The sequence below is a fragment of the Trichosurus vulpecula genome, chromosome 2 (genome assembly GCF_011100635.1).
Source record: "Trichosurus vulpecula isolate mTriVul1 chromosome 2, mTriVul1.pri, whole genome shotgun sequence".
NCBI lineage: Eukaryota > Metazoa > Chordata > Mammalia > Diprotodontia > Phalangeridae > Trichosurus > Trichosurus vulpecula.
The window spans coordinates 317216005-317242593 of NC_050574.1; the positions used below are offsets into that span (position 1 = coordinate 317216005).

General features: G+C 40.1%; 1 pseudogene; it reads left to right on the plus strand.

Moving 5' to 3' along the window:
• The first annotated feature begins 22490 nt into the window (after positions 1–22490).
• On the plus strand, positions 22491–22633 carry LOC118840602 (annotated as a pseudogene).
• The last annotated feature ends 3956 nt before the right edge of the window (positions 22634–26589 follow it).

Consider the following 26589-nt stretch of genomic DNA (forward strand, 5'->3'; position numbering starts at 1 on the left):
GCCAGGAACTCTGAGGGTCTTCCCTTACCAGTTTGATTTTTTTTTTTGAGTTTTTGATTAAAGGGGCCATCCCTTGATTAACTTCTTAAAGAGGCCTACTCACTGAATAGGAGAGTTACCTCACTCAAAGTGAGAACCTAAAAAGATCTTAGCCTAAAAGGGCCAGGGTCTCCCAATGTATCCTGGGCCATCTCCAGTCATCCTGGTGAATATCAGGCCACTGGACTCAGATGGCTCTGGAGGAGAAAGTGAGACTGGTGACCTTGCACAGCCCTCCCTCACTCAAATCAAAGTCAACTGCAAGTCATGTCATCATTTCCCTGACGTCATGATCCTATTCAAGAATGAAGGACAAACGCAACAATCCATTATCTATATTGGTTAGAGCTTGGGTCCTCAGACTGGGAATCACACTGATGCACAAAATTCTCAGCAAATTGGCGAATCAGTAGCCTTACGTTCCTCTCACTTCCTGGATCCTTTCCCAAACTTCCTAGTTATCCCCAACTTCCTCAATACTTGGCACCTACACCACTTCTCCTCTCACTCAGTTCTAAACCTTTTGCAATCTAGTTTCCAGGCTCATCATTAAACTGAAACTGTTCTCTTCAAAGTTAGCAATAATCCTTAATTACCAAACCTGATGGCCTTTTCTCAATATTCATTTTTCTGGACCTATCTCCTGTCTTTGAACCTGTCAGTCACCTTCTCTGGATACCCTCTCTTCTCTGGGCAGAGAGATCAGCCATGAGGGAAGATTGTTGCAAGGCTTATTAAACTACAACTTCCATGATTTATTTCATAGTATCTGTCTTGAGATTGTCATGACCTTTATTAAGAAGTATATAAGGACATGTTTGGTTCTTAGAAGTTAGGTAAATGCAAGTGCCATCTTTCCAGAATGCAAGTGAATTTATATTGCTTCAAAGAGGATGGATATATACCTACACGCATTATTCATAGCTATGTTAATAAGTTATTTTTCACTATGTTTGTTTGGAAGCATGTTTTTATAAAAACCTCTTCTTTGGTTTCCCTGGAATCTTTAAGAAATAATATTTCTCTAGGCCAAAACCCTTTTCAGAATATCCCTTCAGGAAAGTAGTTAGAGCAAAAGCTAAGACATTTGTAAGAAAAGATAGTATGGTATCTGGTTTTGCTCCCACAGAAGTTATCCATATAGCTGAGTTTAAAGTTTACTTACCAAGACAATGGCCATCCTGGTGTCAGGGAAGCTAGGGAGGCTAAACCTGCTGAACCAGTTCAAGCTTATCATAACAGTTCAAGGGTCAGGTCCTAGTCGAATGTCTAGGTCTACTAATCTGCATAATTTGCATATGCTAAAGAGGAAAGGTAGGAAAATAAAGAATGTAGACTAATCCTAACTCAGACAAGGAAGATAGAACTAATTAATCTCACTTTTGCTTCTGTATCCTTACTATCCTACCTATGTAAACTGTGGAAGTTAAAAAAAAGTATGTAGAAAAGTAAAGAATGTAAACTAACCCTAACTCAAATAAGTATGGAGGAACTAGTTACCCTTACTTCTTCCCCTTCTATATCAATATGACTGTTCTTAGTGAACTTTGTGCCTGTTCTCTCATGAGGAAAATAATAAATGTTTTTTTCATCCATTTCTGGTGCTGAGTTAATTGGGTGAGAATGGGCAAATTGCATGGGTCTTCCTAAGGTTATGCTGCCAGAAAAGCAATGAGCTGTGGAAAAAAGTCTTTGGCTCATTTCCTGACTGTGTCTTGGAGGGCTACTATTTGGGTCTTCTTCAGGGGAGCCCTGTGATCTTTACTGTTGTCGTAAGAAGCCTTCCTCAGGGTCTAATGCTGCCTAAAAAGCCCTGTGGTCCCCACAGATTAAGGTGGGGTTACCACTTGGTCTTCCTCAGGGAGTTCTGTGGTTTACACTATCTTCCCTAGGGGTTTTGTTATCACTTGGGTCTTTCTCAGGGTCCGACCCTAGGAAGTCTTGTGATTCCCACAACTGTACTAAGGGGCCATCATGTGGTTCTTCCTCAGGGTCTGACCCTGCCTAGGGAGGTGCTGTGATCCCCACAGACTAAGGGTCCCATGGTTCTTCCTCAGTCTAGAAAATACAGTTGCTTCACTACCACCTGAAGTGATTTGCATTGTGACCCACCTTAGGGCACTGATCTCTTTTGTATTCAAAGTTAAAATAACGGTCACAAAAAGGAACTCTTTCTTACTCCTTTAAGGAAAATAGTCCACAAAAGAACCGTGCTGTGATTGTTCTGGAATGTTAACCCAAAACTGCATTTTAAAATATTATGACCTTTTCCTTGTCCAAAATTCCTATAAATATTACCTCAAATTGTTTTGGGGAAGAGTCATATTGGAGGACATGGGAGACAATGACAGTTTGGATCTCTGTCTCTCAGTGTGTCTCTCTGTCTCTATCTCTGTCTCTGGGAGGGGGGAAGGCATGCACGCATGTGCTCGTGGGTGCATGTGTGTCTCCTAGAAACAGCTTAGATATAGAATAACATAATAGTATTAGATAATGGTATATTTAAAACCATATTATGTTACTAAAAATAGCATTGCTTCTAGAAGACTTGAGCTTAAATCTCAAAATACATTATTAGTGTAATATTTTTTCTTCAAAAGTTTAATGGTATTTTGGGACAAGAACTCACTATTTGACAAAAACTGGTGGGAAAGCTAGAAAGCAGTATGACAGAAACTAGGTATAGATCAATATCTTATACTGCGTACCAAGATTAGGTCAAAATGGGTACATGATTTAGACATAAAGGGTGATACTATAAGCAAATTAGGGGGGCATAGGTTACCTGTCAGATCTCTGAATAAGGGAAGAAACAAAGCCAATGCAACCAGGATTAAAAAGCAGAAAATTAGGAAACAATTTTTATAGAAAGTATCTCTGATAAAGGCCTCATTTCTCAAATATATAGAGAACTGAGTCAATTTTATAAGAATACAAGTCATTCTCTGATTGATACATGGTTAAAGGATATGAACAGGTAGTTTTCAGATAAAGAAATCAAATTTATCTATAGTCAGATGAAAAGATGCTTCAAGTCACTATTGATTAAAACAGCTCTGAGGTACCACCTCACACCTATCAGACTGGCTAATGTGACAGAAAAGGAAAATGATACATGTTGAAGGGGATGTGGGAAAATTGGGGCACTAATACACTAACACATTCACTAATACGTAGTGAAGTTGTGAACTGATCCAACCATTCTGGAGAGCAATTTGAAACTATGTCCAAAGGGCTATACAACTGTTTATACTCTTTGATCCAGCAATACCACTACTAGGTCTGTATCCCAAAGAGATCATTAAAAAGGGGAAAGAAACTATTTGTACGAAAATATTTATAGTAGCTCTTTTTGTGATGGCAAAGAACTAGAAATTGTGCCCATCAATTGGGGAATGGATGAACAAGTTGTGGTATATGATTGTAACAGAATACTATTGTGCCATAAGAAATGACAAGCAAGATGATTTTAGAAAAACCTGGGAAGACTTGCATAAACTGATGCAGAGTGAAGTGACCAGAATCTGGAGAACATTGTACACACTAACAGGTATAATTATCAACTATGAGTGACTTACCTATTCTTAACAACACAGTAATCAATTGGCAATAAAATTCTAAAGGACTCATGATGAAAAATGCTATCCACCTCCAGAAAAAGAACTAATGGAGGAATCTGATTATAAGTTTGAAGCATACTATTTTTCACATTCTTTTTTCATGGTTTTTTTTTGTCTATGATTTCTTTACAATATGAGTAATATGGAAATGTGTTTTGCATGATTACACATGTATAATTTACATCAAATTGCTTGCCTTCTCAATGAGAAGGAAGGGAAGGGAGGGGGAGAGAATTTGGGACTCAAAATTTTTAACAGTGAATGTTTAAAATTGTTTTTACATGTAATTGGAAAAAAATAAAATATTATTCAAATAAAAGTTTAATGGTACCATTTACATATATTCCTATACCTCTTGGTCAACTAAATAAAGGTGAGGGATCTTTTAAACCTTTATAGGAAGTTTTTTATGTGGAAAGCTATCCCATCCTCACCGATTTCTGATTAAAGTCGCAGAATCTAACCATTTTGAGAGAAAGGTCAAATCTATTTTGCTTAATTGTTCATGTCAGTTTTGGTGGCTCCCTAACCTTGTGTATTGTAGATGGTAAGCCTTATTATATTATGCTAGCATAAACCCTTCCTTTAACATCTTTAAATCAGTTGCTGTTCAGAAATAAGCCAATTTCACCCAGCATGAGAACTCTGGTGATTCCAAGCACATCTGATAGCAAGGGAGAATGTTCCTAACTCTAAGAGCCTGGGTTACAGGTCAGTTTTCCTCACCTTCTTCTTAGCATCAGGAAGCAGATCACCTGGGACCAGGGGCCCACTGTGTGACTGTAGCTTGTGTCCCAGATGTTCTGGGAATTCCATGAACCTGGTAGCTCTTACCTATTCCAGGGACTCCCAGCTGGTTAAAAGTGATAAACTTGGTATTTTTCACTGTCTTGTGGTTTGTTTTAGTACCTATCAGTTTGTTATGTGTTTAAAAATATTGAGGCCTAAGGCTAGGGTAAAAAGTTGAAATGGCCAGGGAAATTTCTTTATGAAAAAGCCACACTGCACATTCATGACTGAGCTCCCAGCAGTATCAGCTGGAGCAATCTTGGAAATTGTCTCAACCACTTTGAAGCTTGTGAGAAGGGGAAGTGGTTGCAGCACAAAGTGGTTGCAGCACTATCTGGTACAAAAATGAATCGATGCTGCTATGTGAGAGTTGGAGACAGTTGGGGTGCCTCTCTGACCTCTGGGCCCAAAGCTCATAGCCCCATATCACTTCTTTCCTTGCTTCTCATTGGCCATTTGACTCAGGAACCAGAACTCCAGTCCTTTTCGTCTTTGTTAATCCTACTTGATTTTGTTTCAGCTTATCCTGCTACTTCTTAAACATACCTGTCTCCCATTTCTTGCACCTGGCCTAGACTTCTTGGTAAACACTTGTGTTCAAAGAGTCTTCTCCTCCCACCCCAAGCTGATAATCAGGGCATTAATAACTGCTCAAACCAGCCATCGCAGTTCAAACCAAGTCATTAATGCCCTTTACTTGCCACTGTGAATTATGTTTGCACAAGTCACCCTTGGGCCTTGATTTAAACCCATAATGAATAGTACATGAACCAGGTGACAGAGTTGACTAAGTTCAGAAAAATGTTTAGCTATCTAATTAATATAGAAGTTTCTACAATGCATTTCCATTACAGTTTTCTTAAAATACATTTATCTTCCATCGAGAGCTACATTTATTTCTAAGCTGGATATCAGTTAAAATAAAATATTATCACTGGCTCTTGTCTTGAGGTAAAGGTCAATGGTAATCGAGGGAAATCAAATCAATTGACAAGCATTTCTTTATAACAGTATTTATTTTTCCCAATTATGTGTCAAGACAATTTTTAGCATTCATTTCTACAAGATTTTGACTTCTGAATTTTTCTCCCTCCCATCCCCTCTTCTGAAAATGGTAGGCAATTTGATATAGGTTATACATGTCCTATCACGTAATGTAATTGTGAACTGATCCAACCATTCTGGAGAGCAATTTGGAACTATGCCCAAAGGGCTATACAACTATTCATACTCTTTGATCCAGCAATACCACTACTAAGTCTGTATCCCAAAGAGATCATTAAAAAGCGGAATATAGGTTATACATGTCCTATCATGTAAAGCATATTTCCATATTAGTCACAGTTGTGAAAGAAGAAACAGATCAAAAGGAAAAAATCATGAAAAAGAATAAGTGAAAAAATATGCTTCAATCAGCATTCAGAGTCCCTCAGTTCTTTAACTGTATGTGGAAGTATTTTCCTTCATGAGTCCTTTGTACTTGTCTTGGATCATTGTGTTGTTGAGAAGGGCTGAGTCATTCATAGTTGCTAATACTGTGTACAGTGTTCTCCTGGTTCTGTTCATTTCAGTCTGCATCAGTTCGTACAAGTCTTTCCAGGTTTTTCTGAACTCTGCCTGCTCATTATTTCTCTAGCACAATGGTATTCCATCACATTCATATACCACAGCTTATTCAGCCATTTCCCAATTGATGGATATCCCCCCAATTTCCAATATTTTGCCACCACAATGAAAAATCTCTCCAGTGGATGGCCTGGTAAACTAGTGCCGACTTTTCAACTTTCAAAATTAAATGACCAAAATTTGTCAGAAAGAAGTTTTATGTAAAGAAAAGCAAAATCTACTGCCATCATATATACTTAAATATGCTAATCACAATAAATTGAAGGTCTGTAGCATCCCAGAATTTGTCCCAATTTTACCTACAATCCCAAGATAAAAAAATATTTACATACATTCCAATGGTCTGCTGCACTCCCTCTGCTGCTATTGGTGTGACTAGCTGTACAATTCTATGACTACTTTTGGGGCCACCAACTTTCTTCACTTCTTCATGACTTGAACTGCTTCCATTCCTTCAAGGTCCAATTCAGGTGCCACTTCCTCTACAAAGCAGTTCATCCCTTCCCATGCCACCTCTCCATCTAACTGAAAGGGATCTCTTCCTTGCCCTTTCCACTTCTCATACTATCCTTTGTATCACACTATATGGTAACCTTCCTTAAGTCTGTGAGAGACAGCTTGCCACTATTCTAATTATCCAGCAAGGAGGTTTAATGGGCTGAGTTAATTATATGAATTGCCTACCAGGCAGCACTCTACTCAAGCTACTGACCAATCCTCATAAGCACATGTCCAAGAGAATTTTTTGTGCCAATTTTTGAAGGGAGAGAGGTAGGTGTATTTGATTTGAGGTCATACCTGTGATTTCATAGGTATAGGAAACTCCTTTTGGGGAAATTTCTTTTACCAGTGTAGATGGGCCTTGTGTTTTCTCCATATTCATGTATGTTCTGGTCCAAATGTGGCTAGACTGGCAGGGTCCTCCTCCAGCTGTGGCTCCTCTGTCCCTCGCCCCCATGTGTCCTGGAACTGTGTGACACCCTCACACACACCTTGGCCTCCTTCCTGCCTCCCTCCCTTCCCCACATCATCAGTGGACAAATCGCATTATGCAAAAATCACTTCTAAATTTAATCTGCGTTATTAATAGTGTCAACCCTAACCAAAAAGCCACAGCAGCTCTGCAACTGCTGTTACCTCTTTAAAAAAAAAAAAACCAGAGAGCTCAAGCAGATTAAAAAACCACATTTAACTCTAAAAACAAAACAAAATAAACCCAAAGAGCTAATAAAGCTCATAAGCAGAAAGCTTTCTTCCATTGGAGGAGGGAAATTATACACATAAGTGACACCCCCTCACCTATAGGAGACCCACTTTAGTGTGGACAAATCTCAATACTTATACCAATGGCTACTCAATGAGTTGTAACCCTGACAGTGAGGGCTAACAACGAGACAAATTTGATTCATGGCAGAACTTCATGACCGGAACATGGATACTATAGGTGCTTATCCAAGCTCAGAGACCACCTGATGCTGGTGTGAAATAATTTTGAGATTTTGCTTTGGCTGAGTTCATCCAGAGGGTACATGCAAAGGACTATTGTTATGCCAGGCTGAGGGCACAGTTTGCTTGTTGTGTGTTAGTTTTGGAAAACAGGATGTCTCTCAATAGTAAAAAGAGAGGAGTGAAAAGAAAGGGGTGGTCTTGGCATGGAGATCCTAAAAATAATTTTTCCATCACTTTCTTAAATGCAGGCAATCAACAAAACAATAGAGTTCTGATTTGCTAAAAGATATCAAAATACATTTAAAACCTCCTTTTTAGTTCACCTAAAAATATTAAGAAGTAACTATTCTTCTACCTTAAAATCCTTTCAGAGTTTTTCCACTTAGGGAAGTGGATTGAAATTTGTCCACACTAAAATGGGTCTCCTATAGGGGAGAGGCATCACATATGTGTCTAGTTTCCCTCCTCCAATGGCAGAAAATCAAAACCCCTTCAACCTAAACATTCTAGGCCAGGGGTGGGGAATAGAAAGTTAAGAATGAAAAAATTAAGACCTAGGATGAGGGTTGAGAAATTGAGGGTAGTAGGATTGAGGGTAGTGACCAAACCTAGAACAAAGAATACTAATCTAGCATTTAGAACGTTGTTTCCTCATTCCCCAAATGGGAGCAGCTGATATGTTCTACATCTGTCCATCCAATCACCTTGTTCATCTGCTCCTTTGTTCCTGTTATAACCAAGCTACCTGTGAATTGATCTGCCAGTTCCCAAGGTGTAAATGCTCACAATGAAAAGTGAACAATCACTTTAGGGATATGTTCAGAGCTGGTTCCAACATACCCATGCTGGAAAAACTTAAAGCTTTTCCATTGGTTAAAAATGCAGATACCCATGGAAAAAACTATCCTATGAAGGCTGTCATCACTCACGTGTACTTTTGTGTGAGTTTCAGATCCTTGAGAGCAAATGTTTAAGTGTCACTTTTGGGTAGTGGAGGATGTATGAACGGGCTGTAAATCAGAGATGTCAAACATGGCTCCTAACATAGCTATGTCATATTAAACAGACAGGGCAGAGAAGGAGTGTAACCATACACACCTCTTGTATAAATAGATGGTACTTTTTATACTGGGGGTAAATCCATCAAATCATTGTTCCTGATTCCTATGGTTCCATGCATTCTCTCTGCTTTTACTTGTCTAAAGTATAAGCTTCTATCTATCTCATCTATCCTCCAGCAACTGGAAATTTGCCTCACTGAGTGGCTTCTTTTCTAGGGTTCCCAAACATGACAAGGACCAGAACTGGGACAAAAGTTAGGAAGTATAGAGGACCTATCATCCTCATCATTATGTATATAGCACCCCACTGTGTACCAGGCACTGTGCTAAGGTCTTTACAAATATTATTTCATTTGCTCCTCACAACAACCCTAGGGAGGAGAAAGAAGCTGGTGGCTTTGCACAGCCCTCCCTCACTTAAATCCAATTCACTTGCATGTCATGACATCACTTCCCTGGTGTCATGGTCGTCTTTCAGAACAAAGGATAAACAACAACAACAATCCTAGGAAATAAGTGCTATTATTATCCCCATTTTACAGTTGAAGAAACTGAGGCAAACAGAGATTAAGTGACTCACCCAAGGCCATGTAACTGGCAAGTGTTTAAGCCTGGATTTGAACTCACCTTCTTGAGTCTGGGCCCAGCTTCTAATGACTACACTAACTGTCTCTAAACATCTAACAGCACTCCTCTTTGAAAAAAAAATTTCTGGCTAATAAATATAAATCTACCATAAAAGTCTGTTTTATTTTCCCTTAGCTTCCTGAACCCCCTTATTTTCTGACAAGTCCCCCATTTGGCTTTTGTTTTGGATACCTCTTCCTGTGGGTTGGCCCGATCCACTTCTACAATGCCTCAGCTCCTGCTTCGTCTTATCGCTGACTCTTCCATGTTTATTTCTCTGGACTGTCAGTGTTCCAAATTGCACCCTGGTTATGGGCTCTGCCCCTTTTGTTACATACTTCAGATGCATCATCTCCATCCAAGAAAAAGATCAATTTGTCCAAATGTCTTGGCACCCCATTTGTTAACATTTACCTTGTAAACACAGGTGGCCTGGTTCTGGCAGGAACAAAGGGACAAGAACAAGGAGATTGGATGAACAGATGTAGTATACTCAGCTGCACTAATTCCTTCAGGGAATAAGGAGACAAAATTTTCTAGACACTAGATAAAAAGCACTTTTTTCTTCTAAGTTTGCTTCATCCATTTGCCAACCCTCACTCCAGGTCTGCATTTTTTATTCTTAACATCCTATGTATTTTCCTAAGTAGATTTAAGTTCAGAAAAGATTTTAAGCTGGAGAAATATTTATTTCTTAATATTTTCCATTGAACTAAAAAGGAGATTTTTAATATGACCCCATACCTTGTAGCAGTTAATAGCTCCTGGTTGTGATCACATGACTGGTTAATGTAAGACTAAGGTGAGGTCGACTTGCCACTAACAAAAGGTGAAAATCCAGTCCAACAATAGCTTGTTTACTTTTGTAAGTCAGTGCTTTACACACCCAGTACCTGGTTTCAGTGAATTTGGCATCAAACTGGACATCTATTTGAAATGACTGCCTCTACCCCTTTGTTTCTCCATTCTGCAATCCCAGGTTAATTTTCCTAAAATACCATTTTCATCATATCATTCCCTCACTCGAAAACCTTCAACTCCCTGATGGAGGTCAGGAAGAGATCAAATCAAAACCCCTGCAACCTAAACATTCTAGGCAAGGGGTGGGGAACCTTTGGCCTCAAGGTCACATGTGGTCATCTAGATCCTTGAGTGCAACCTTTTGACTAAGTACAAGTTTTACAGAACAAATCCTTTATTAAGGGGATTTGTTTGGTGAAGTTTGGATTCAGTCAAAGTAGCTGTACTTGAGACATGTGGCCTTGAGGCTGCAGGTTCCTCATCTGTGTCTAGGCCCTTCAAAATCTTGGCCCAACCTGTCTTCTCAGATTTATTTCATACCCCTTCTCAGGAGGGCCTTTTACTTTTGCCAGAAGGATAGACTCATTGTCCTCTAAAAATGATGAGAACAAATTACAAAATGTTGTTCACTTAGAATGGCTTCTTCCGGGCTCTTCACTGATCCAGGCTTTTCGTTTCTCACAGAGGACATTTCATACGCTATCATCATGCTTTTGCAGCATCTGTCTCCCCTGCCTAGAATTCACTCTCTCCTCACCTCTGCCTCTTAGAATCTTTCCTTCAAAGCTCAGCTCAAACACTACCTCCTACATGAAATATGATTTCCCAGCTACTAATGCCCACCTGAAATTACTTGTATTTATATCTTGTATATGTTTACATGTTAAAATATATTACAGTTATCCCTTCCACATCACAGGAGTTAGGGGCACAGTGCCCCCACAATCTGGAAAATCAGGGTAAAATTTTTTTGGCTCTTCCTTTGTACCAGAGAAGAAGTCTGAATTTTTCTTCTTTTTTCTTTTGTGGTGTGTTTATAGCACCTTATCACAAAATTTGGGTTGATATTACACAATAGAATACATATTTTATGCCTTCCTGAGTTTCTAAACTTTTTCTGTGTCATCTGTTAGCCTTTGTGAGTCACCTGTGGCTTCTGCAAAATTTCCATTTAATTCCTTATGCCAACCTGAGATATATCGAAATCTCAATATATCAAAACCACAATAGGGAAAATCAAGATGTGGAAGGAATAACTTTACTCCCCCCAGTAACCTTGACATTTTCAAAGTCTACATCAAGTCCCATCATCTCCAGGAAGCCTTCCTGATCACCCAAGCTGACACTGATCTCTCCTTTCTCTAACCTCTGAATGTACTTACTGTTTGGAACATTCATTGTACACTTCCTTATATCATTGGTCATCTGTTCTTATACTTACGTTTCTTCTCTATGTTGGAACTTACTTGAGGCTAAAGACTCATACCTTCTAATGAATGGTCCTCCTCAATCATAGAGTCAAAGATCTTATTGGTGTGCCTGAAAGAAAAACTCTGCGACACAGTTTCTAATCATTTCTTTTTTAACTTTTATGCAAGGGAGAAGCACAGAGAGAGGTATCTTCGAGTACGAACTAGGCTGGAGTTTTTTCTTTTTAGTAAGTCTTCTGTTAAAAAAAAATCATCAAATCAAAGGGAATGAAACTATCAACATAAATGATCTTGTCAAAAACAAAATAACAAAAATCATATGATCATCTCAATAAATGCAGAAAAAAGCTTTTGATAAAAAATCCATTCTTATTTAAAAAAAACACAAGAAAGCATAGAAATAAATGGAGCCTTTCTTAAAATGATAAGAATTATCTGTCTAAAACCATTGGAAAGCATTATCTATAATGAGGATAAACTTGAAACCTTCCCAATAATATTAGGGGTGAAGCAAAGATGCCCATTATCACCACTATCATTCAATATTGTACTTGAATAAGACAAGAAAAAGAAATTGAAGGAATGAGAATAGGCAACAAGGAAACAAAACTATCACTCTTTTCGGATGACATGATAGTATACTTAAAGAACCCTAGAGAATTAACTAAAAAAATTAGTTGAAACAATTAGCAACTTTTGCAAAGTTTCAGCATATAAAATAAACCCACACAAATCTTCAATATTTCTATATATTACCAACAAAAAGCCACAGGAAGAGATAGAGGAATTCCATTTAAAATAACTGCAGACAATACAAAATATTTAGGAGTCTACTTGCCAAGACAAACCCAGGAACTATATGAGCACAATTACAAAAAAACTTTTCAGACAAATAGAGACAGATCTAAAACAACTGGAGAAATATTCATTGCTCATGGGTAGTCTGAGTCAATGTGATAAAAATGACAATTCTACCTAAGTTAATTTACTTATTCAGTGCCATACCAATCAAACTACCAAAGAATTATTGTGCAGAGCTAGAAAAAATAGTAACAAAATTCATTTGGAAGAAAAAAAGATTAAGAATATCAAGAGAATTGATTTAAAAAAAATTTGAAGGAGGGCAACCTACCAGTATCAAATTTCAAACTATTTTACAAAGTGGTAATCATCAAAACAATCTGTTACTAAGAAACAGAGTTGGTGGATCAGTGGAATAGATTAGGCATACACTATATAATAGTAAATGACCATAGTAATCTAGTGTGTGATAAATTCAAAGATTCAAGCTTTTGGGGCAAGAACTCATTATTCAACAAAAATTGCTGGGCAAATTGGAAAGCAGTTTTGCAGAAACTAGGCATAGACCAACATCTAACACCATATACCAAGATAAGGTCAAAATGGGTACATGATTTAGACATAAAGTATGACTTTGTAGGTAAATTAGAGAATCATGAAAAAATTTATCTATCAGATCTATGAATAAAGGAAGAATTTTTGTCCAAACAAGAGATAGAGAGGATCATGGGAAGTAAAAAAAAAAAAAATGGGTAATTTTGACTACATGAAATTAAAGAGTATTTGCACAAACAAAACCAATGCAGCCAAAATTAGAAGAAAAAGGAAAGGGGGGGAGCAAATTTCTCTAATAAAGGTCTCATATCTCAAATATATAGAAAACTGAGCCAAATTTATAATTTTAAAAAATAGCCATTCCTCAATTGATAAACGGTTGAAGGATATGAACAGGTATTTTTCAGAAGAAGAAATCAAAGCTATCAAGTCCTATAAAAAGATGCTTTAAATCACTATTGATTAGAGAAATACAAATGAAAATAACTCTGAGATACCACCTCATACCTATCAGATCTGCTACCATGACAGAAAAGGAAATGTTGGAAGGGATGAGGAAAAACAGATACATCAATGCACTGTTGTAAACTGTCTAGACATTCTGGAGAACAATGTGGAACTGCCCAAAGGGCAGCAATACCACTACTATGGCTGTATCACAAAGAGATCAAGAAAAAGAAAAAGGACCTATATATACAAAAATATTTATAGCAGCTTTTTTTATGTTGACAAAGCATTGTAATTTGAGGGGATGCCCATCAATTGAGGAATGGCTGAATAAATTGTGGTATATGATTGTGATAAGATACTATTATGCTGTAAGAAATGACAAAGATGATTTCAAAAAAACCAGGTCCTCTAACAGGTCACTAAAGAGTTGAGGGATGGCAGGGGGCAGCAGTGGTGGGAGGGAGACTTTTTAATGGCACCCCTCAATTCACACTACATTATCAGGATCCATGGCTCCTGATGGCCAGGGTCCCACAACCTCTGATGCAGGCACACCTGAAAAAATAGGGAAGGGCTCAAAAAATATTGACAAGAATACTAAAGTCACTGACCTTGTGATAGGGTCATCCCTGCCTGGTTCTTTAGCCTATTAAATGCCTAAGACCTCAAGAAGTTTGTAGAAACTAAATGCTCAAGAGTTTTCTCTCTGACACCCATCACACCACTGTTGTTTAGTCATTTTTCAGTCATGTCTGATTCTTGATGACCCCATTTAGGATTTTCTTGGCAAATGGACTGGAGTGGTTTGCCCTTTCCTTCTCTAGTTCATTTTACAGATGAGAAAACTGAGGCAAATTGGGCTAAATTACTTGCCCAGGGTCACCTAGCTAGTAAGTGTCTGGGGCCAGATTTGAACTCAGGAAAATGTCTTCCTGACTCCAGGCCTGGCCCTGTATACACTGGGCCACACAAACACCAGAGAAAGCCACTCAGATAACCAGACTCTCCACAACTACAAAGCTATGCCATAGCAAGGTCTCATGACCTTCTGTTTTCCTTCCTTCCAACATAATCAGCTTAAGGGACAGTTTAAGAAATGCTAATTCAGAGGCCTGAACTCAATCTGCTTTACCTATAAGCAACATCAGAGTGGGTCAAAGCTTGTGTTTTCTTTGGAACTATGGTTAGCAGCCCCACACTCCTCAATTGTGGCAATATTGTTTCTCACCATATCACCCCACCCCCACCTTCCAAAAAAGCCTACCGTCCTCTCTCGTCGGGCTGAACTCCTGACACTCTGGACTTTGTCTACCATGCCACAAAAACCTCTTCTCCCTGAAAGTTCACTTCACTCCTGGACTTCTCACATTTGAAGTATCCTTTGCCCCTGTGGATGGACAAGTAATCACTCCTTGAAATATTGGAAAGCGTTCTAATGCTCAATGTGTCAGCTTCCTGGAAGGTCTTACTGTAGGACAGTTTCACGTACTCAGTGGAACTTGGTCTCCTTCATGCCAAGGCTCCCCTGGGGTTCTATGTGTATCTGGTCACTTTCTATAGCTCTCTAGTGGTCCATACCATAGCTTGCAAGCTGGCCTGTATGACTTCCAACTCTACAAAGTCCACATCTATTACTGGCACCAGTGCATGAGATGAGTGCAGGAAAGAAGCAAGGGTGAAATCCATTCTTTGAATGGAAGAGAGTCTTTAAAATAGAGAAATGCATTGAGTTTTTATAGCAAAATTCCACTGTGGGCAGAAAGGCCAACCAACTAGCCTGATGGTAAAAATTGCACTCCTTACTTCATGAGATTGTTGTAAGAAAAGCACTTCATAAGCCTCAAAACAATGTAAAGTATAGTAATATATTACATTATTATCATTATTATTAGCAAGTGTGATGGTAGAGATGCTATGATATTCTGAATGATACTCAGTGGAAAGAAGCCTTGAGGCAGGGATGGGGAACCTGCAGCCTTGAGACCACATGTGGCCCTCTAGGTCCTCAAGCACAGCCCTTTGACTGATTCCAAACTTCACAGAACAAATCCCCTTAATAAAAGGATTTGTTCTGTAAAACTTGGACTCAGTCAAAAGACTGTACCCAAGGACCTAGAAGGCCAGATGTGGCCTCAAGGGTGCAGGTTCCCCATCCCTGCCTTAATCTAAAGGATGAGGAACAGGGTGATCTAAAACCATAACATAAATTGGAGGCATGACATAAATGGGAAGTGAGATATCAGGTCACGTGGGTAGAATATTTTCTTGCTTAGGGTAGAGATGGGAGAAAATCTGTCACATAAGGTCAGAAAATCATAGAATCTCAAATTTGGGAGGAAGTTCAGACAGCAGTTAGTCCAACCCCGATCTGATTAAGAATTCTTCCAACAACATCCTTGACAACTTTTAATTCAATTCAACAAGCATTAATTAATTGTCTATTTTATTGCACTATGCTCTGGATATAAAAAGACAAAAATAAAAACAGTCCCTACTCTCAAGGTGCTTGCATTCTACTGAAGGGTCAACCAGCCTCCACTTGGAAACCTCCAGGAACCCACTACTCTTCCACTTTTAGCCATCTCTAATTGTTTAATTTTTAAAAACACATTAAGCCCAAATTTCCTTCTCTATAGCTTTTACTAATTTTATTTCTATATCTGCCCTTTAGAACCAAGCAGAACAAGTCTAGCCAGTTTTCCTATGTTATCTCTTTAATTTTGTTGTAAAAAATATATACATACATACATGTGATGTATGTGTGTGTACATATGTGTGTATGTGTGCATTTATCTATCTATAAAATCATCCCCCTCCCCTCTCTACCCTGTAAGCCTCCTCTTCTCCAGATTGAACATCCCTAGTTCCTTCAATCAGTCTTTGGATTGCATGATCTCCAGGTACCTCTGCATGCTGGTCACCTTCCTCTGGAGATTCTCAAGTTTATCAATGGATATTCTTGAAGTTTGTTCAAACACGTGTCACCAAAAATCGAACATAAAACTCCGGTTTGTGGGGGGGGGGGGGCCACATAACTGCAATTTAAAAAAAAAAAAGAGCCAAAGTACCTTTCAAGAGAGTCCAGCTTTGGATAAGAAAGCACCTACCAGGTCAGAGGCATTCATTTCCAGAACAAAAGCCTTTCTTTCATGGGTCCCAGAACCATTCTGAATTATCTTTCCAATCTCCTGGAAGCCCTCGTAGCAGCAAGAGTCCAATAAAGTCTTGGAGTAAAATAAAATTTTTAAAATGTTCAGGTGTCAGAGAAAATCAATGGGGCCTGCAGTCAGGGCTGAAAAGTATGACATAAAGTGGTAATAGTAACCCACAAAACTCAAAAACTATTGGCAGTCCTTTGTGATCCTGTGTACTTCCTAATCTAGCATTGCCTCCATTCACATTGGTCCCTTTCCATCATGACCCCAGATTCTGCTTCCTTCTACATGAACTTCGGTTTTCCAACGTGGAAGTTCTACTGTAGAGACAGGAGATTTTTTTTAATCCAACGTAGGATTTTGGCAAGGGTCTCGGGATAAAATTAAAGTGTCATCCCACATCCTCTACTCCAGCAGATCCTAAAATCTTTGAATTCCTAAAGTGTTTAAAACAACAACCACAACTGTAAAGGCTTTGCAAAAACGTAAATGGCATGCCTCTGTGCTCATACTGTCCCAGAGATGTCTGAACAGTCTTCTATTTGCCACCCCCCCTTCAAATCTAAACATGGATCTTGCCCTCTACCCCAGTCTCCACCACTGCTGTGAACATAGTATCATAAAGTTGTACCTCGAGGTCTACATAGAGATTTTCCACTCCAGTTCTACCATCTTATACATAAGGAAACTGAAACCCAAAGAAATTGAGTGACTTGCCCACAGTCATACACGAAGTTTCATGAACAAGACCATCTAATATAGCAGCTTGTCCAAAAGGAGCCAATCCCATACCATAACAATGCTTAGGGACTGATAGTCACAGTAGAGTCTTGGGTCCCTACTCTCATGAACAACATGCAAGTTTTAAGGTTGGCCACACACCCCACTCTCCTGCTTCGTATAGACACCCATCAGCTGTTATTATTTGATATTGTGATATTATGTGTCTGTGCTATTGCTACCTTCCTTAAATTCCACGGAAATTTTGGCAGTAGATTTGTTGTTGTTGTTCAGTAATTTCAGGTGTGTCTGATTCTTCATGACCCCATTTGGGGTTTTCTTAGCAAGAACACTGAAATGTTTTGCCATTTCTTTCTCTAGATCATGAAACAGATGAGGAAACTGAAACCAACAGGGTTAAGTGACTTGCCCAGATTCACACACCCAGTAAGTGTCTGAGCCTGGATTTGAACTCTAGAAGATGAGTCTTCCTGATTCCAAGCCCAGTGCTCTATCCACTGTCTCACCTAGCTGCCTGCAGTGGATTTACCCAAACCCCTATCAGCTGCAGCACTTTCACTGTCACAGAATTTACACAGTGGTGGGCATGCGGTGTGGTGTCATTGACGTTTTGACACAGAGTCATTATAGTCCAGTGCTTTGGTACAGGCTTGTGCATAAAGCCTCAGTCAACTTATAGCACAACTCAGGGCACAAGACTTTTTTCAAGGAAAGATATAAACTAGGAAATCATTAGCCTAATCACACCCGAGTCTCTTCCTCCTTCCAACACAACCATCTTTATAAGCCAATTTAGGAACACTTATTGTTATTGACTTATTTTTTAATTAGGAAAACTTTTTTTGCTTTCCATGATTTTATATGCTATCTGCTTCTTCTCTTGTTGATCAGTCGTTTCTGACTCTTCACAATCCCATGAACCACACTGTTCCACGGGGTTTTCTGGCAGATACTGGAATGGTTTGCCATTTCCTTCTCCAGAGGATTAAAGCAAACAGAGGTTAAGCAATTTACCCAGGGTAACAGCTAGTAAGTGTCCGACAGCTAATGTGAACTCAAATCTCCAGCCTCAGTGCCCTGTGCACTATGGCGCCACCTAGCCGCTGCTGCTACTGCTTCTTCTCTACTACTGCCTTAATCAAGGATACTCTTGACAGGAGGCTGTTTCCCTCCCCTCCCTCAGCTGCTATTGATTTCCCCTCTGACATTACCTTCCATCAACTGAGGGCAGAAACCGTTTTTGCCTCTTTAGATCACCAGTACTTAGCACAATGGCTGGACACAGCAAACTTATGATAAATGCTTGTAGACTGACTACCAATCACCTAACCAAATAGCTAACACTCATAAGATTTTGTATAGATGAGAAACTAGGTTTAGGAGTTATTTGTGTTCTTCTGGTCATCATTTAAAATACTAACAAAGTTTCAAAAGTTTTTCCCATGTATATTATTTCTTTCCCTCCTTCAGATATCTTGTATATCAGTCAACAATTAAAAAAACAAACTAATTCACACTGGTGTTATTATTAATGCTAAAAGTACTTAGTATGCTACCCCTTCCAGGGTATTTGCATTTTTACAGGAAACAATGTCTTAACTCACAATTTCCTAGACTAGCCTGCAGAACCCTGATTCCTTCCCCTGGTGCTCCAGGGGTGGTATGACTAGGAATTCCGGGATAAAAATTGTGATTCTAGCAATATATTCCCTCTGTAACTTTAATCATTAAAAAAAAAATGCATCTACATGGAACAACTTTTTAGTATAAAAATATATTACTCCAAAATCTCCCTTTTATCCTAGGGATATTCCACAAACCCAAAATATATGGACCAGTATTTGCAGGTTATCGGTATATTTCAAGCACAAAAGAGTTCCATGGCCAACTTAGTTAAGAAATGAAATACCAGTGATACATCAGTATCTGTGGCTGTTGAGGAATTCCTCTATCCAGAGGTCCTAAGATCCTCCCAGAGAACAATTCTGTCCACTTTCCTTATTTGAGAGGTTGAGTAATAGGGACAAGATGTCAGGTGATTTTGGAGAGAATGTGTAAATCTTGGGTTAGAATACATTGACCTTGGGGTCCAGTGCATTATCCTTAGAGTCTGGGGAGTTGTCAAATATAAGGTTTATCCCAGTGGGATAATGTTTTTCTCTAAGGTTAGGCTTATCGGTGGGGCAGGAAATCTCTAACATAATAGAGGCCTCCCCTTCAAGGTAAGATCTGTCAAGTTTATCCTGTCCTTGCCAACCTGAGAGTCTATTTATACAACCCTGCAGTTCTCTTTTCTTGGTCTCAGAGATTCTGGGGAGAAAATGTTCCCCCCACTCCCCTGCCTTCAAACTCACAGTATATCATTTATCTGCTTGTTTGAACAATCTGGCTAGCAGCTTCTGTGGGGGTATAAGATTCACAATCCCATGGACCATACTGTTCCACAGGGTTTTCTGGCAAAGATACTGGAATGGTTTGCACCCAGAAAGCTGCCAACAGCACAGTTTCTTCTGATCTGCTTAATTAAAGAAAGCAAGGTGAAGGGGTTGACAAGCTTACTTTTAATTCAGCATTCAAATATCATTCAGTTAGTTCAGGGGAAAAACCCAGCACCCTGAATTTCAAAACAAAATGCAAACAAATTACAAACATCAACAAACTTTGTCTGATTCAAATCCCAACACATAGCTACCAGAGTTCAACAAAGTTTCAGCATCTGGGTTTACAAACTGGAGGGCTCCTTAGCTACAGCTGCCCAGAGTCTCCTCATCAACACCACCTCCAGAGCCCCGCACAAATGGCTCTGTCCTCCCTTCTTATAAGGCTTCAGACATCATCAAACATTATCTGAATCACCAGAGCTCAGGCTCTGGTGATTGGTTCTTGAGTTGGCCCCTCCCCTTAGGACCCTGGGAGGTTCACATCCACATAGATTAGGTTAACACCTAATGGGGTTTAGGCCTGGGGCTTAGCACCTAGTAAAGCTCACTGAGATAAATTGAGTCACTCAGAGAAAACAAAGGCCATTCTGGTTACACTGCTTCTTCTACATGGCAAAGTAACTTCTCTAATGCTAGTCATATAAATGGCTACCAACTTGCATGCATCAAAGCTAATTTGGACAAAGTCTTTTACACATATTGTGGCTCTAGCTTTTGTCCTCACACAGACTTTTACAACACATAGTAGATGGCATTTCAACACATCCTTATTTCTGAATACTCCCTGGCTATCTGGAAACTATGATCCAATTCCTCAGTCTTCAATGAAATGAATACTATTAACTGTGTGGTATCTTGTCTAGTGTCCTCCATCAAAGGGCAATGAAAAGAAATAAAAGAACTTCCCACAAGAGTCACTGCTAATGACGAGACTTGATTTAAACAGAAAAGCTAGCTTGTTGAAGGAGACTATTACAGATGATTTAAATTTTATGATAATTCCAAAATTACTTTGCTTTGATCTCTGCTTCCCAATGATTAACATTCTACCATTACCTCTTACTCCCTCCATCCCTACGATGGTGAACTCCAGGTAGAAAGAACAAACACCCTCCCCAACTGTCTACTCCTTCATAGCCATACCCCTCAGCCCTCTCTCTACATCCTACTTCATATCTGCCCACCTCTTCCACTGTGCCTCTGGAATGCCTGACCCATAATTAATAAACCTGATTTTATCTTAAACCTTTTCCATTCTCACTCCTATCTTCTGATACTCATTGAGGACTTACTCAAACCTGTTATCTGTGGGAGCATTTAATGTGCCACTGCCACTTTCCTTAATTATCCATTGTCATGGAATTTATAGTGGTAGACATGTAATTGTCACTGAGTTTGAGCCAGTTAGATCTGGCTCCTTCTGATGATGCTACTTTCTGCCACCCTTTCCAGTAGTGAACAGTAGTCCATTACTGACAGCTTCACTCAACACCTCCCTTATCCTGGACAATCAATGGTCATAATGGAAGAGCCAGAATATCCTTGTTCCCCAACTGGAGAAAATCGTGAAACCCTACCAGCTGGGTCCACTATAAATTTGTGCTAGTAAATCTCCAATGCCATTTTAAAAACAATCAGCAGATATCTCTGTTTGCTTAGTTTTAGCAAAAGAAAATTGGCTTCCTGTCTCAGAAGGAAATCTGGTCTACCCTGAGCTTTCCACACTACACAGAGCTCTCCTCACTGGCACTTGGGGACACTAGGGGTTACCTTTTTCTCAGATGAGAAAACTATCACTGATAGAAATTCTTCAAATGATTCTCTCAGTACATAAGGCCATCCAGTTGGGGTCTGGACAAAAAGTGTCCTTTTCTACACAAGGCATGCCAAAATTCTCTAGGGTGTCCCTCTAGCACTGCCAGAGTAAACCAAATGGAATTATAAACTCACCCAACAGGACAAGAAGACAAGTAGCACTTAGAGAAGTAGCAATGAATGTCAGCTACTTGAGGATTGTAGACACTGGCGAGATGTTGAAGCCATCCAGGCCAGCGAGAGGCCACTGTGCATGGCCATCCCCTTGTACTAATTCAATTTCTGGGGAGGGGAAGGGGATGAGGTTTGTAGCTTAGCTCAGTCCTGTTCCTGATCCAAAACTCTCTTCAGTCTCGAGTCCCACGCACTCTGGCTTCTCTGCTGGTCGTGGATGGCTACAATACTTCTGGAATCCTAGCTCCAAGATTGCTACAGCCCAAACTCCCAGGTCTAGTGGAGATCATCACTGAGAACAAACAAAATAAAACAGAAACAAACATCCTCAATCCAAGTTTTACAGAATAAATTCTTTTATTAAGGGGATTTGTTCTGTGAAGTTTGGATCCTGTCAAAGGGCTGCACTTGAGGACCAAGAGGGCCACATGTGGCCTCAAGGTGGCAGGTTTCCTGCCCTTGGTAGGCCCTTCACTTTGCAAGTCAGACAGGTTTACAGCCAGGTACCCTAACTCTAAGCACATGCTTGTACTTATAGTCACCAGCCCACACGGTCAGGAAACTGAAGGAGTGATATCAATTGATTTCTACATCCAACGGCACTTCTGAGTGGGCTTTATACTGGGGTATTATTAACACCTGAACACTGGGAAGGTCGTTCACAATCCCAGCAAGCCTTGACTGGTTTTCAGCTTTGCTTATAAGGACTCCTCCCAGGTAAGCAGCTAGGTGATACAGTGGATAAAGGATGAGGCCTGGAATCAGGAAGACCTCCGATTCAAATCTGGCCTCAGGCATTTCCTAGCTCTATGACCGTGGGCTAGTCACTTAACTTCTGCTGACTCAGTTTCCTCAACTTAAATGGGCATAATATGCCCACCAGGGTTGTCGTGAGGATTAAATGAGATAACACTTGTAAAATATCTGGCAAAAAGCTTTCCTAGGGTAAAGCTTATTCAATTGTATTCTGGTTGGGCTGACCCCTTCCATTTCCTCAAATGCAGGAAATTCAGATGCATGATTTGTGGTAGTGAGAGACTATTTTCCAGCTTTCCCCTGAAGTGTGGCATTATGTGCCTGAAACATAGAAGGTACTTAATAAATGCTTGTTTACTTTGATATAAAAGTTTTCAGAGTATCCATTGATTAAGTACTGCTGTCAATCACCAAATCAACAATTCAGAGATAGTTATCTGCAGAATTTTATTACACTCTGGCAGGCCCATCTGTACAAAAAATAGAGTAAGACTAGGGCATGAATTTCAGAACATATGTAGAATGTGAATACAAAAGCAGCATAGAAAATTGGAATTTTGCAGAAAGCAAGAGGGAAAGATAAGGGGATGTACATGCCTGGAAATAAGTAACAGGAGAGGGAAGATGAGAACATATGTCAGCTGGTCAAAACAGGAGTTATGGCTTCTTCATTAGTCTTGATCTTGCATGTGTTGTGACCTTCAAGTTTTCAAAAATATCAAAAAAAGGGGCAGTGAGTAGAGCACTGGTCCTGGAGTCAGGAGGACCTGAGTTCAAATCCAGCCTCTGACATTTGATACACTTCTAACTGTGTGACCTTGGGCAAGTCACTTAACCCCAATTGTCCTGCCTTCTCCCCTCCAAAAAATAAATAAATATAAATATTAGAAGCTCAAAAAAAGAGACTGGACCAATGTCTTCCTCTTATCATAGTGGCCTCAAGAAGTGGCTCCCATCACAGTCCTCCTCTTATCACAGGGGCTGCCACCTTCCTAGCTCTAACGATTAAACATTAACAAATAAATGACTATAAAATAAATCTGTCCCAATAATAGAATGCAAATTAATGGTTTTCCGGGTTGTAGGCATAAGCAAAGTGGATTTTAATTGTTACTTCTTGGCATTTAGTTTTCCAGAATCCATGGCCATAACAATCTCCTATTCCCAGGTATTTTGCCTTGCCAGTCAGATGCTGAGTCACATAGGCTTTCTCACCTGAGGAGCCAATTAGGTGCTGTAGGTTTTCACACCTTCTGGCTCCGAGCCTATCATTTGAAAGGGTATATATTCAGGGAGATTGGTATTTTGCCTTGGGGACTCACTTGTGAGAAGAATGCTTCACTCGAGGTCTTTTTGATTTCCCTGACAAGACTCTGGGTAGCCATTGTTAAGGCCTCCCTCTAAATATTAAAGTACGTAGCAAGATTACTAAAACAGTTGGAGCCCTGTCTATCATCAGTCTCTGTGCTAATTTCTCTCTGTCTCTCTGCTTGTTCCGCATTGTTGAATTAAAGTAAGATTACTAACCCCTTTGAAGCTGTCTTTCCTTTAGAAAAGCAGATCAAGAACCCATGCTAGCAGCTCACCCTATGTGCTAGTGTGGTTGCTGATACAAGGGTACAGAAACCGATCCACTGATTTATATGACCCATTTCACAAGAAGGAAGTGTGGGGAAAACCAGGGTCTAATTATTCTGCCTAGCCCCCATTCCAGGCTATTGAAAGAGTGAGCTCGTCGAGGAGCTGACAACAAATGTCAGGTTAAAACTGGAAATCAATGTGGAGAATGCAATGATAAAGGATGGAGATGGATCTTCCTTTAGGTCTCATGAACTAGAACCAAAAATAGTGTCGCAGGACTAGATGGCAATTCAAGGGTAACAAAACCCCATTTTGAGAGGCAGAACTTGTAACTCCTGACAAATTAGGAAATGGGACCAGAGAAATTAGGTGCCTTGCTCAGGGTCAGCCAGCCAGCGAGTGCTGGCACCTGGTGCCTTCTGGCTCCAGGTCTACTCCATGGCACTGACTTTTGATGGCAACTGAAGTATGTTCTAAATAAATGTGAAGACTGCCAAAGCAACCACTTTGAAGAGCAACACTGACTTGAAATCTCCAAGTTCTGATAGAGAATGTTTTTTTTTTTAAATCAGCTTCATTTACTTTCTAGCTGTGCTCAAACTGTAGTCAATGAACCAACAAACATTTATAGTGATTATGTGTTGTGTATGACACATCATTCAAAAATAGGCATATACAGAATGTACTTTAAAAAATAACTACGAGGCTATTTTGGGAGAGAGGACTTGCCATTTCATAGCAGAGAGGCCCAGGTATGGTCCATGTATAAGGTGTTGCTTTTGTTTGAGGTTTTTTGATACAAAAAACAGCTTTTGGGGGCCAGGTAGCCTAGTAAAAGTGATACCAAAAAAGAAAGAAAGAGCATTAGCAAAACACTCTTTTTAGTAAAGGAGAATAGACAAGAATAGAAGGAAATTCAGACAAGCAAGACAGTATTGGAAGGAACATGTGTAACCAGAATGGTCTTTGTTTTCTTTGAATGACTCAGCTTACCTCATTGAGCCTCTGGATGCTGTGGCTTGCTCTTCTGGGACAGGAAGCCCAGAGAGTATGCCAGGAAGCAGACAACTTCCTGTGTGATGAGTCATGGGGCTGGCTGAGGGGAGGTGTTAACGTCTACCCTAGGGGGAGGGGCCAACTCAAGAACCAATCGGCCCTGGTCATTCAGGCAACGCTTGATGATGTCAAAAACCCTATAAGAGGGGAGAGGACAGCTCGAAGATCTCTCTTTCCTTTTCCGGTTGGTATGGGAGCAGTGGCAGGGAAGCGCAACTCTGGGCCAGCCCTTGCTCTCGGGCCGAGCCCAGATGTTGGTAACTATGAATTGTATTGGGTCTGTCTGTTATTTGTAATTTGTTTGTATTTTGGTTTTGAGGTACTGGTTTTTCCCTGAACTAAATGAATGTTTTGAACCTCAGGGTGCTGGTTTTTTCCCCTGAAGTAAGTCAATGAATCTGTATTTGGTCTGTTGATGCTTGTCTGTATGCTCCCCTGAACTAACTGAATGCTGGCGTTTTCTCCTGAACTAAATGAATATTGTCTGTATGCTAACTGAATGTTGGATTAAAGTAAGGTGGTCAACCCCTTCACCGTGCTTTCCTTGTTTAAGCAGATAAAAAGAACCTGTGCTTTCCCGGCAGCCCCCTACGTCCCGGCATCGGGGGAGGGATCTTACGCCCCCATCGAAGCTGCTAGCTGGGTTGTTAAAACATATGGTGTAGTCTTGGTCAGGATCTGGCTTTAACAAGAGAGCATGGCGTTTTGGGGTGCTGGGTTGGTTGAATGTTTCCCTGTTTTTGGACTGCTCTTTGTACTCAAGGTGGCTATGATTCTGTGGAGCCTCAGGAGCAAGGAAAACAGGTGGGTACTTTTTGGAGCCTTAGGAGCAAGGAAGGCCTGAAGGAAAACAGGCGAGTGGAAGTGCTAGGTGAGGTTTCCCAGGGGCCCAGAGCAGAAGATAATCCCTTCCTCCCAGGGATATAAGCTGATAAGCCTGGCCCCGGAGGACTGTGCTGAAAGGGCCAGTTTCTTGAGATTATGTTGTACATGGAGTTTTGAAACAGGAGCAAAAGGGTCTTGCTTCATTGATAGAATAAAGTTGGAAGCTAAGGTATGGGTAAAACAGAAGCCAGATGAAGTCATACTGGGAGGGAAAGTGGCCTCGTGTGATAAACGGAGGAAAGCTTATACATCTGGGGAAAGGCTGGGAGGACAATCCTAGTCTCCATCTAGGGTGGGATCCTCTTGGCTTAGTTTCCTCATTTTGTTCCGTTTAAAAAGAAACATTTTCCCACCTGAGTTTGGCTTCTGATACTGGATGATTTTATTTGAAGGATAATAACCCATACTTGCCTACTCTTTTTGTTCTTTGTTTTGGTTAACTTTGTTGCTAGTTCTGTCTCCTTTAGGCTTAAGTACCCTGCACTTTCCGGTGACTGCCTAAGCATGTAGCTTCTTGGAATTCCTGCCAGCTTGCTGAAAGAACTGACCTCTGCAATGGGACTCTTTGGGGCGGGCACAACTCTACGTCCAATTTCAGCATGAAGAAGCTATGGAAAATGAGACCTTCACCCCTTACTCCAAGATTTTGAGCCCCAGTTGTTTGAGGTGGGGGGGAATGATTGTAGTGTTCTGAGTACTTATTTTGTGTTATCCTTGCTATATTGTTTTATAAAGAG